The following is a 9,791-nucleotide window of genomic DNA, read 5'->3' on the forward strand; positions in this document are numbered from 1 at the left end:
CAAGCCGGTAAATCCAACTCCATGATTAATTAATGCAGACCGATGCTCATTCCAAATGACTTTTGGAAGAAATTAACAATTCCAAGTCTTCAAGAGTGCTTGGGACCTTGGGGAGGTCAAAGTCAAGTCCGTAAATCCAACTCCATGATTAATTAATGCACACCGATGCTCACTCCAAATGAAATGACTTTGGGGAGGTGAAGGCAAGCCGGTAAATCCAACTCCATGATTAATTATTGCAGACCAATTCTCACTCCAAATGACTTTGGGGAGGTCAAGGTCTAGCCGGTAAATTCAACTCCATGATTAATTATTGCAGACCGATTCTCACTCCAAATGACTTTGGGGAGGTCAAGGTCAAGCCGGTAAATCCAACTCCAAGATTAATTATTGCAGACCGATTCTCACTCCAAATGACTTTGGGGAGGTCAAGGTCAAGCCGGTAAATCCAACTCCAAGATTAATTATTGCAGACCGATTCTCACTCCAAATGACTTTGGGGAGGTCAAGGTCAAGCCGGTAAATCCAACTCCAAGATTAATTATTGCAGACCGATTCTCACTCCAAATGACTTTGGGGAGGTCAAGGTCAAGCCGGTAAATCCAATTCCAAGATTAATTATTGACCGATTCTCACTCCAAATGACTTTGTGGAAGAAATTAACAATTCCAAGTCTTCAAGAGTGCATGGGACCGTGTTTGTGTTCTCAGCCCCACAACCCAGCTCCTGCGACTGAAAATTCCAAGTCTTAATTTACTTTTGTTTTTTTTTCTATAATTTCTATATTCCTCAGCTATCTTTATCAAAAATATATTATACTTTTTTGACTGAAAATAAAAGTTTTTATTAATTCTAGAATTTTTTCTTCAATTTGTGTGCTTTTATACAATTCCTGTGTTTTTTTTTTCTAATTTTTGCTACTTCTAACAAAAAATACATGGTATGTTAAAATACTGTAGAATATATTGTCTTTTTTTTATTATTTCTTTCTGATGAACTTGTATTTTTAATAATTTCTACTAATTTTGACTCAATTTATATCTTTTTTATTATTTTTGCATAAAGGAGAAAGGATGAGAGAGCACAGGAAAATGCATTTGATTCCGTGCAATTCACGTTGGGTCAAAGAATTCCAGGGGATGAGAGTGATAATAGAAAATAAACTATGAAAGCGCTATGACTATTGACTAGTGATATCAACGTGTAATTCACGTTGGATCCAGAATCATCCCAATTATTAATTGAGATAATTGGGTCTGAACCTTATTGGCTATAATCAATATTTACAGAAATAGTGATTTAATAAAAATGATTGAAAATTTTTGTTTGATGTTAATAAATCAAGTGTTTTAATTTTAACCTAAATTATTTTATATATAATTTATTCTTTTTAAAACAAAATACGATAAAAATAACAAAGAAAAACTAGTCAACTAAATAACTGGTTCAGAACAACATAAACTCGTTCTGGTTGAAGAAATAATCACAGAATTTGATCAAAAATGAATATTATGAATAATGAGAAGACCATATATATCCACAAGTCGTTGTTTCATTTTCTTCCACTTCTTTTTCAGCATTGGATCCTTGCTAATAGTCGAGCAATGGCCTATAAAATCCCGTGAGAAGAGTCGAAAGGTGCTCAAATTCTCCACAAAAGACAAATATCGATGTGTGGTTGACTCATCCATATTCCGGGCTAGCTTGATCTGAACTGTTCTAATTCAATCTTTGACAAGACTTTAAGCCTGTGGGCTCAAGTTTGGGCTCTAAACAATGGGTCTAACTATTTTTCCGGCTTAGCTCGGAATTTTCCAAATTAGACCATGTTGAGCTCGAGCCTAGTCTAATATATATGTAGTAGTGAAAAAATATTATCTATTATAATATATATAGGGGTATCCATGAAAAATCGAAAAACTCAAAAGCTGAACTGAACCAAGAAAATCAAACTGGAAGATGCAGTTAACCGAACCAATCGGTTTGCTTTTTGGTTACCCTAGAAAAAAACTGATGGTTAAACAATAGACCGGTATATATTTATATATATTTTAAATATATGTCACATATTTTTTATATATTATATATAAATATATATGCATTATATATATAAATAAATACAAAAATTACATTTATAATAATCTATTTATAAATATATTATACATATTATATATTTTTATAACATTTATAATATATTATATATCATTTATTACTTATAACATAATATTGTGCATATATTTATAATATATATTATAAATATAAAAAACCAAAAATACCAAAGAACTGTTCCAGTCAAAAATCGAAACCGATGGACGGGTTAACTAGTGGTACCAGTTCAGTTTTGGTTTGGAGAAATTGCAAAATCAATAGGACCAGTTCAGTTTCAAAAAATTGTCCATGGTTTGGTTAACCTAAACTTGAACACCACTAATAATGTATTATTAATAATATATAACTAATATGATGCAAAATATCTATCCAAATTGGTCTTCAAACTTCATATATGGTCGGGCTCGATCTCAAGCTTGGGCTCAGGCCTAGTCATTTTCTATTTAAAAAGGAGCAATGCCCAACCCAAACTTAACTCGACCTATGAACATGTCTAGTCATCCACTAGACCACTATAAATCAAGTTTGGATTTAGTCCCAACACACAATCCCTACAATCATTGCAGTCATACATCAAGAGAGCTTGGACCTGCTTTTCAGATAGCACACTTCACACCAACCTTACAGCATGTTTTTGTCATACATCTAGAACATTTCCATGTTTGTAAATTTTTATTCATGTGAAGATGTTTTGGATGCACAACCAAAATGTGTCGAGGTTGGTATGAGGCATGCTTTGTGAGGAATAGATCCAAACTCAACACTTTGGTTTGTTCCCCACAAAACCAAACATGCTTCCACCATGACGTGACTATAGACATGTGAATTTTTAAGCCAAATAAGTAGGACTAATTTAAATGGTAGTCTTCACAATTTAATATGGACCTAAGGCCCAAGTCCTTGTATTTTTGTTTATTACAAATTTATTTTTTGTAATTTGTGTTTATCTTTTGCATTAATCAAATACACAAAATTTGTTTTGACAAATTTTTGGCACACCCAATGGGACACTCTCTTCCTCTCATCTTTTTAGTCAAAAAATATAATAGTCATCCAATGGCTACCAAGAAGGTTGCAACTTCCTTCAATGGCGCTTTCAATTCAAAAAACATCCAATGCACCAAATTCAAGAAACAAGACTTTTGGCACTTTCAATTCTTCCTACAACAATCCTATCACACTTGCCATGGCGAAATCCATCAAAGTGCAACTAACATCCCTAGATGAGCTTCCAACACAAAAAATCACCAAGGCGACTATTCTATAAAAGTATAGGCTCTTCAACTCTTTGCACTTTGATTTGAAGGGGAAAAAACACTTTCTCTCGTATAACTAATCCAATAATGTGTCAAGGACAGAATCTTACTCCTCTTCATTATACAACTCCTATTCCACTTCTAGTGGCATTGTATTGATGATAATGACGGAAGCCACAATGATGGAAGAATGACTCCGAAAGATGGTTGAAGCCATTGACAACGTTAAGAGCTCTAATGCTGAGAAGGATCACCAAATTGCCTTCTTGATAAACAAACTGGAGATACAAAACTGCCAAGCAGAGTTCTGTCAATGAACTTTCCACCCTTTAGGATTCACTCCTCCAAAGACTCCAAACCTCCAAGAGTAATGAAAGCAATAACAAGAAGAGCATGATCGGGTCACCGTGCAGAACATGATGCAAGACATCACCCCAAATCTCTATCACTTCTCTAACACTGCAATAGCTCCAATACATGATCACTAACACCATAAAGGGTTCAATATAGAGGAATTCCACAAACCTCTCTAGTTTATTCTAAACCATACACTCGTCACGTTGATGAGATGCAAATGCCAATTGGTTACCAACCTCCTAAGTTTCAGTAGTTCAATGGGAAGGGCAATATGAAGTAGCACATAGCCCACTTCATCGAGACTTGCAACAACGCAAGAACCTATGATGACCAAATGATGAAGTAGTTTGTTCACTCCATCAAGTCTACAATGTTTGATTGATACACTAACTTCCAACCAGGCTTCATTGATAGTTGGGATCAGCTTGAGAGGGAATTCCTAACTAATCTTCTATTGTACATGTCGAATGGTTGGATTTCTAGAACTCTCCATTATAAGGCAAAGAAAGGATGAGTCCATCGTTAACTACATTGAGCGGTGAAGAAACCTCACCCTTCAATGTAAGGAACAAATTAGTCAATCATCTGCCATAGATACATGCATCCAAGGGTTGCACTAGGGTCTACTCTACAACTTTAAAGGGAATATGCCTACCATGTGGATGGAGTATCGTGATGAAGATCTTTATTCAGAGAATGATGGCCAATGAGGATCATCAATTTGAATATTTGTGGTCTAACGGGAGTGTCTGATGGTTTTAAGGGTGTTGGAATTTTGGGAATTTATGTCACGGGTCTTTTGGTTAATGTTCAAACTCGAATATTGGCTTGATGGATGAGTAAATGGGGAATTTTAGGTTTGAGATGAAAACAAAAAAAGTAATCCTTATTGATAGATGGGGTATCATTATGGCCATATTCTCCTTCCTAAGCTGCTTTAGTTGCTTCAACTTTAATAGGATTTTCCTCACTAACAGCCTTTTCTCTTTGTAAGTGGAATTTTTTTAGACCCCAAAGGGTACCGAGACAAAGAAAGATGTCAAATTCAACTTGCTCACACACATTTTTTTATAATACGTTCCAGCTTTATTTGGACAATTCCAAGGTCCTCGTTGGAGTGCACAATGTTTGAATTTCCCTCCTTCCCTTGATGGCAGACAAGCAAAACAAACCATGGTTTTTAAAAGTGAACCGATGATCGAACCGGTTAGGGGTCTGGTTACTAGTTCGAATGGTCCGACCATTTGACCCGAATGGCTGGAACATTCTAACGAAAAAATAAAAAATCTAAAAAATTGGAAAACAATTAATATCGTTCGAATGATTAACCAGCTGATTCAGTGGTTTGCTGACCAAAATCAACAGTTTTGGGGCAAAAATCGGTTTTGGAGGAAACAGAACCAATCAGGTGACCGGTTCCCAGTTTTTCTAGTCTGGTCCGATTTTGAAAACAGTGAAACAAACAGTCTTTTAAAGTCGAATAGAATTCAAAGTTACTTTCTTACCATTTATTTTTTCTTCCTTCCCCTGTTCAACAATAGAAATAAGTGAACTTGGTCATCTTAGATAGTGGAAATTTATATTTAAGAAAAAGAAAATAAATAAAAAAGATTTCTCCAAGATATAACAAGAGAAATAAAAAAGAATTTCCCTATTTTTCTCTATTGATATTCATATCTTTAAAGGATGAAAATGAAACTCATCTAAACTAAAAAAAGAGAAGTAGCAATCACATCAGGATATAATAGTTTCAAAGGTTAGCCACAATCAACAGGGGGAGGCATCAAATCAGAGAGTGATTGGAATGGTCCAACCCAAAACTGGTCCATTGACACCTCCACAATAGAGAACCCAGTTTCCTTTTAAGGTTCGAAAATGTATGATTGGAATGTCGGCCAAAGTGATAAAGACAATTGCTTTTCCACATAAGCTTTCTTGAATCTCTTTTCAATAAGATATCTCTCCTCCATCCATAAACAATTAATGCTTACTAATATATATAGCAACATAAAAGGCCCAAATTACACCCATGCTCAAGAAAGACTAAGGATGGATTGCATTTATAAAAATTTGAGGAGTGCATTTGTTTCATTTTCTTAATTTCCTTAAAATTTTCATCCGATCAGTTTTATTTTGAAAGTTTGAAGAATAGTGAAAGATAAATTAGACATTCTGTTGTTTTCTGTTTATACTTTATGACAATATCAATTATTAGAAACGGATTATTTTAAGAGAATATGTAAACAATAAGGATAGAATTAGTCAATTGACTACACCATAAGGGTAGTTTAACAAATTTGCCTATACTTTTATTATAACAAAGGCATAATATCTAGCAAATTAAATGATTAAAAGAAACATTATTGTTATTTTAAAGATTTAATGAATTTTTCCTCTCACCAAACCCAAGCCATAGAAAAACAAATCACCAAATGCAGTTAAATATTATTTCCATTTTCTTTTCTTATATGATAAATGAATGAAATGGACTGTGGGTGAAATGAATTCATGCCAAACATGTACTTCAATTAAATCTTAGCTTTTCTCTTTGGACCTTGGTTCAAGTTTCATTGCTTCTATGAAGATTTACTGATTTACCATTATGGCCTTAGGTGGTTTGAAAATAGTTACCCGGTTTTTTTTAATACTTCAATTATTATTTGGTTTTGTTTTTACTAATTAAGAAAATGTAATATTATGATTATGATAAATTACCAGGGTGTATTTATTTATTTTTTTGAAAGTGATTTGGGCATAGATTTTAACCTTTTTTGTTTAAATTATGTTTTATTATTTTAGTTTTTAAAATGTGATGGGCCATCTGAACCCAGAAACCAATGGCCAAAGCTGTTCTAGTTTGGGGTTGGATTTTAGAACATTGGACGTAGACAAATCCTTTTGTTATTTTGAAATGGAGGGAAGGGGGAGGGACACGGGACACTTGGCCAAAGAGTATGCACAAATTAGACTTGCCCCGGTTGTATATTTGGATCCAATCCTTGATGTCCATGTTTATTGCAGTCACAGATGAAGAACATTTCATTGTATGAAGGGGGAGATGTTCCCAATTTACGGGGTTAGTGTATTGTGGATAGTGATGGGCAGGTGATAGACTCGGGACAGTTGAGACAAGGATGTAGGGGTTGTTGGGCCCAGAAATTGGAAAGTGACAGGTAAATGAATTTGCAAGCCAACTGGCTTGAGAACAAGAATCCATTATCCGTGCAGCTATCTTTATATCTGTATATTTAAAAGTTTTATATATTCCGTTTAGGCTCCATTTGATTGCAACCTTTTCATAGAATTAGAAGATATTATTTTACGGTATTTAGTTACACTGGAAAATAAAGTTTTCCTAAAAAGTAAAAATTAGTTCTTGGAGATGAAATTGCTTCTGATCTTGACTTCTTCAGTGAAGTCATTTCCCAAAGACATAAGTCTCACCATCTAAGTGCAAATTGGGATGGATTAGGTCAGGTGGTTGAGGTTTATCCCAACCTAACTCAAACTGTATAACCCTCAACCCTAACCCTAATCCAATGTTAAATTTTCAGGTTGGGCTTGGATTGGCCTGATTTCTCTATTTCCTTTTTTCTAAATGTTCTTACTTTTAGGTCAATTTAGTTTTGGCATTAGTATATGCAAATGGACATAGTTATCATGTTTTTGAAAAAATTTTCCTTTAAATAAATACATTAATGGAGAGACATAATTATATATATGCTTTGTGTATACATACATGTATGCAAGTACTTACATACATAAACAAATGTTATCATAATCTTTAGTTATTTACACAGATATAAAATTAAGTCACGTTTGAGTTAGGTTGAGTTAGGCACGGCCTCAACCCACCCAATCCAAGTTACAGCTCTACCACCATCCACGTAACTTCAACTGTGGGCCAATATGTCTACCAAAAAATTGTGGGTCTATGGATATAAAAGCCATCAGAGAATTTGGTTTTGTAACATGCTGTTCACAAGATCAAGCTAACTGACATGGTACTACAAATCAAGCAAGATACATGCAATAAGAAAGCTGAACTCTGCCGATGTCTTAAGATCCATTCCAACTGTTTTGTATTTGCTTGGTCTCTTTGGGTTTGGTTTTATTAGACAAAGTATATGAAAAGTTCTTCTCTGGTACTATGAGCCGTAGTCTCATTGGGGATAATAGGGAAATGCTTCTGAAAACTTCATGGATAACTTCTAGGGCCTACGGAAGATTGCTATAAGTGTAAAAAATAGTAAAGATGATGAAGTAGAAAAAGACAAGTAAAACTTAGAAATATAATGAAGTCGGAATTTGGAGTCCAACTCAGTGAACCCAAAAAAAGAGGATTCATGAGTTACCATGTTATCTGGAAAAAATACAATAATTCGAATGTACCAGAACTCCAGTTCCAAAAGGAATATGCAGTATCCTCAGGGACAGAAAATAGTTTCATTAAAAAAATGAAACAAATAAACATAACCATAAGACCACATAAGCAAGCTGACAGTGATGGATGCACCTATCTTTAATAGAATCCCTCGTCAAGGATTGTGGTGTAATGTTCTGATGGGTTAACAATGCTTCTGCTCACAAATAAATAAACAAAGAAATAAAACTTTCTACTCATCATCCCCTAGTTGAAAATATAGTACTACATAAATGTTTGAAACTTTAGCTGTAATCAGTTTTAGGATAGTGGTGGTGTTGTTTAATAATGGTGTTCCAGAAGTGTATCTGGATGGGGGAAAATGATTCATCCCAGTTGGTTTTATGCTACAGAGCGTCTGAGAATAAGGCAGTGGGAATACAAGAAAAGAATCATGCTTTTTTATAAATAAATATGTATAAAAATAAGATATCAGATTTACAATGACTAAGGTGACAAGACAAAAGAACATAAATAAAAACAGAGAAGTAACTACCATTAAAAGATTATACAAATTGCACATATTTTACACACACAACATCTTTTTGCCAGTAGAAAGAACCATAAATTGGGAATGGATTATTTTCTATTTACTCATTTCATCTGGATAGTCTTCATTTTTTCCTTTTTAGATCAGCATCAGCTAGGTAATCTGTTAACATATGTGAATGTCTTGTGCGTGGACTAATAAACTTTTCATTTAACATATGGGACCCACATACATTTTTTAAGGTGGGACCCTAATACCATTAGTGGACATGTATTTAGGGTCCATGTACATTTTACAAGGTGGGCCCAACATATCATTGGTAGACATGCATGCATGTGGTGTCCATGTGTCAACATGTATGTAGGGCCCACCTACATTTTACAAGGTGGGCCCAACATACTATTGGGGGTGATGCATGTAGGTCCATTTGTCGACATGTATGTGGGGTCTATGTACATTTTACAAGGTAGGCCAAACATATCATTGGTGGCCATGCATGTCAAGTCCATGTGTGGACATGTATGTGGGGCCCACATACATTTTTCAATGTAGGCTCCACATACCATTGGGGCACATGCATGTAGGGTCCATGTGTGGACATGTATGTGGGGCCCACATACATTTTACAAGGTGCACCTGACATACAATTGATAAGTCCCACTTAGACATTCAAATACGTTTTGTGAAAAAATAACCCAATTTTCTCCCAAGTGTGTGCATCGTACCACACGTTCGAAGAAGACAAATTACTAAAAGATAGTAAAAGCTTCATTTGAAGCTTCTAGAAAAAGCCTAAATTCGGGCTTCTAGCTTCTTTTATGGATTGAAGCTTTTCCCGAATAGATCTCATTATTCCAAACGGAAAAAGCCTAGAATTCAGGCTTCTAGGCTTCTAAGCAGCCCGAAGCCCACATGAAAAGACTTACCAAATGCAGCCTTACAAAAATGGTGACGTTCAGATTCCCCTTTTCCCTGTTCATCTTCTTCTATTCATTGTTTAGGACATGGATTTCGAACCACTGTTGACCCGAACGATTGGACTGTTCAACTTGAAAATCATCTAGACAACTGGTTTTGTTTTACCCCAAACCTAGTTTGTGGTCAAAAGTGATGGCATCTCCCAAATTCCTTGAAGATCATATGCATAGATGGTGAA

This window comes from Nelumbo nucifera, chromosome 5, assembly GCF_055504915.1.
Source record: "Nelumbo nucifera cultivar China Antique chromosome 5, China Antique-T2T, whole genome shotgun sequence".
Taxonomy (NCBI): Eukaryota; Viridiplantae; Streptophyta; class Magnoliopsida; order Proteales; family Nelumbonaceae; genus Nelumbo; species Nelumbo nucifera.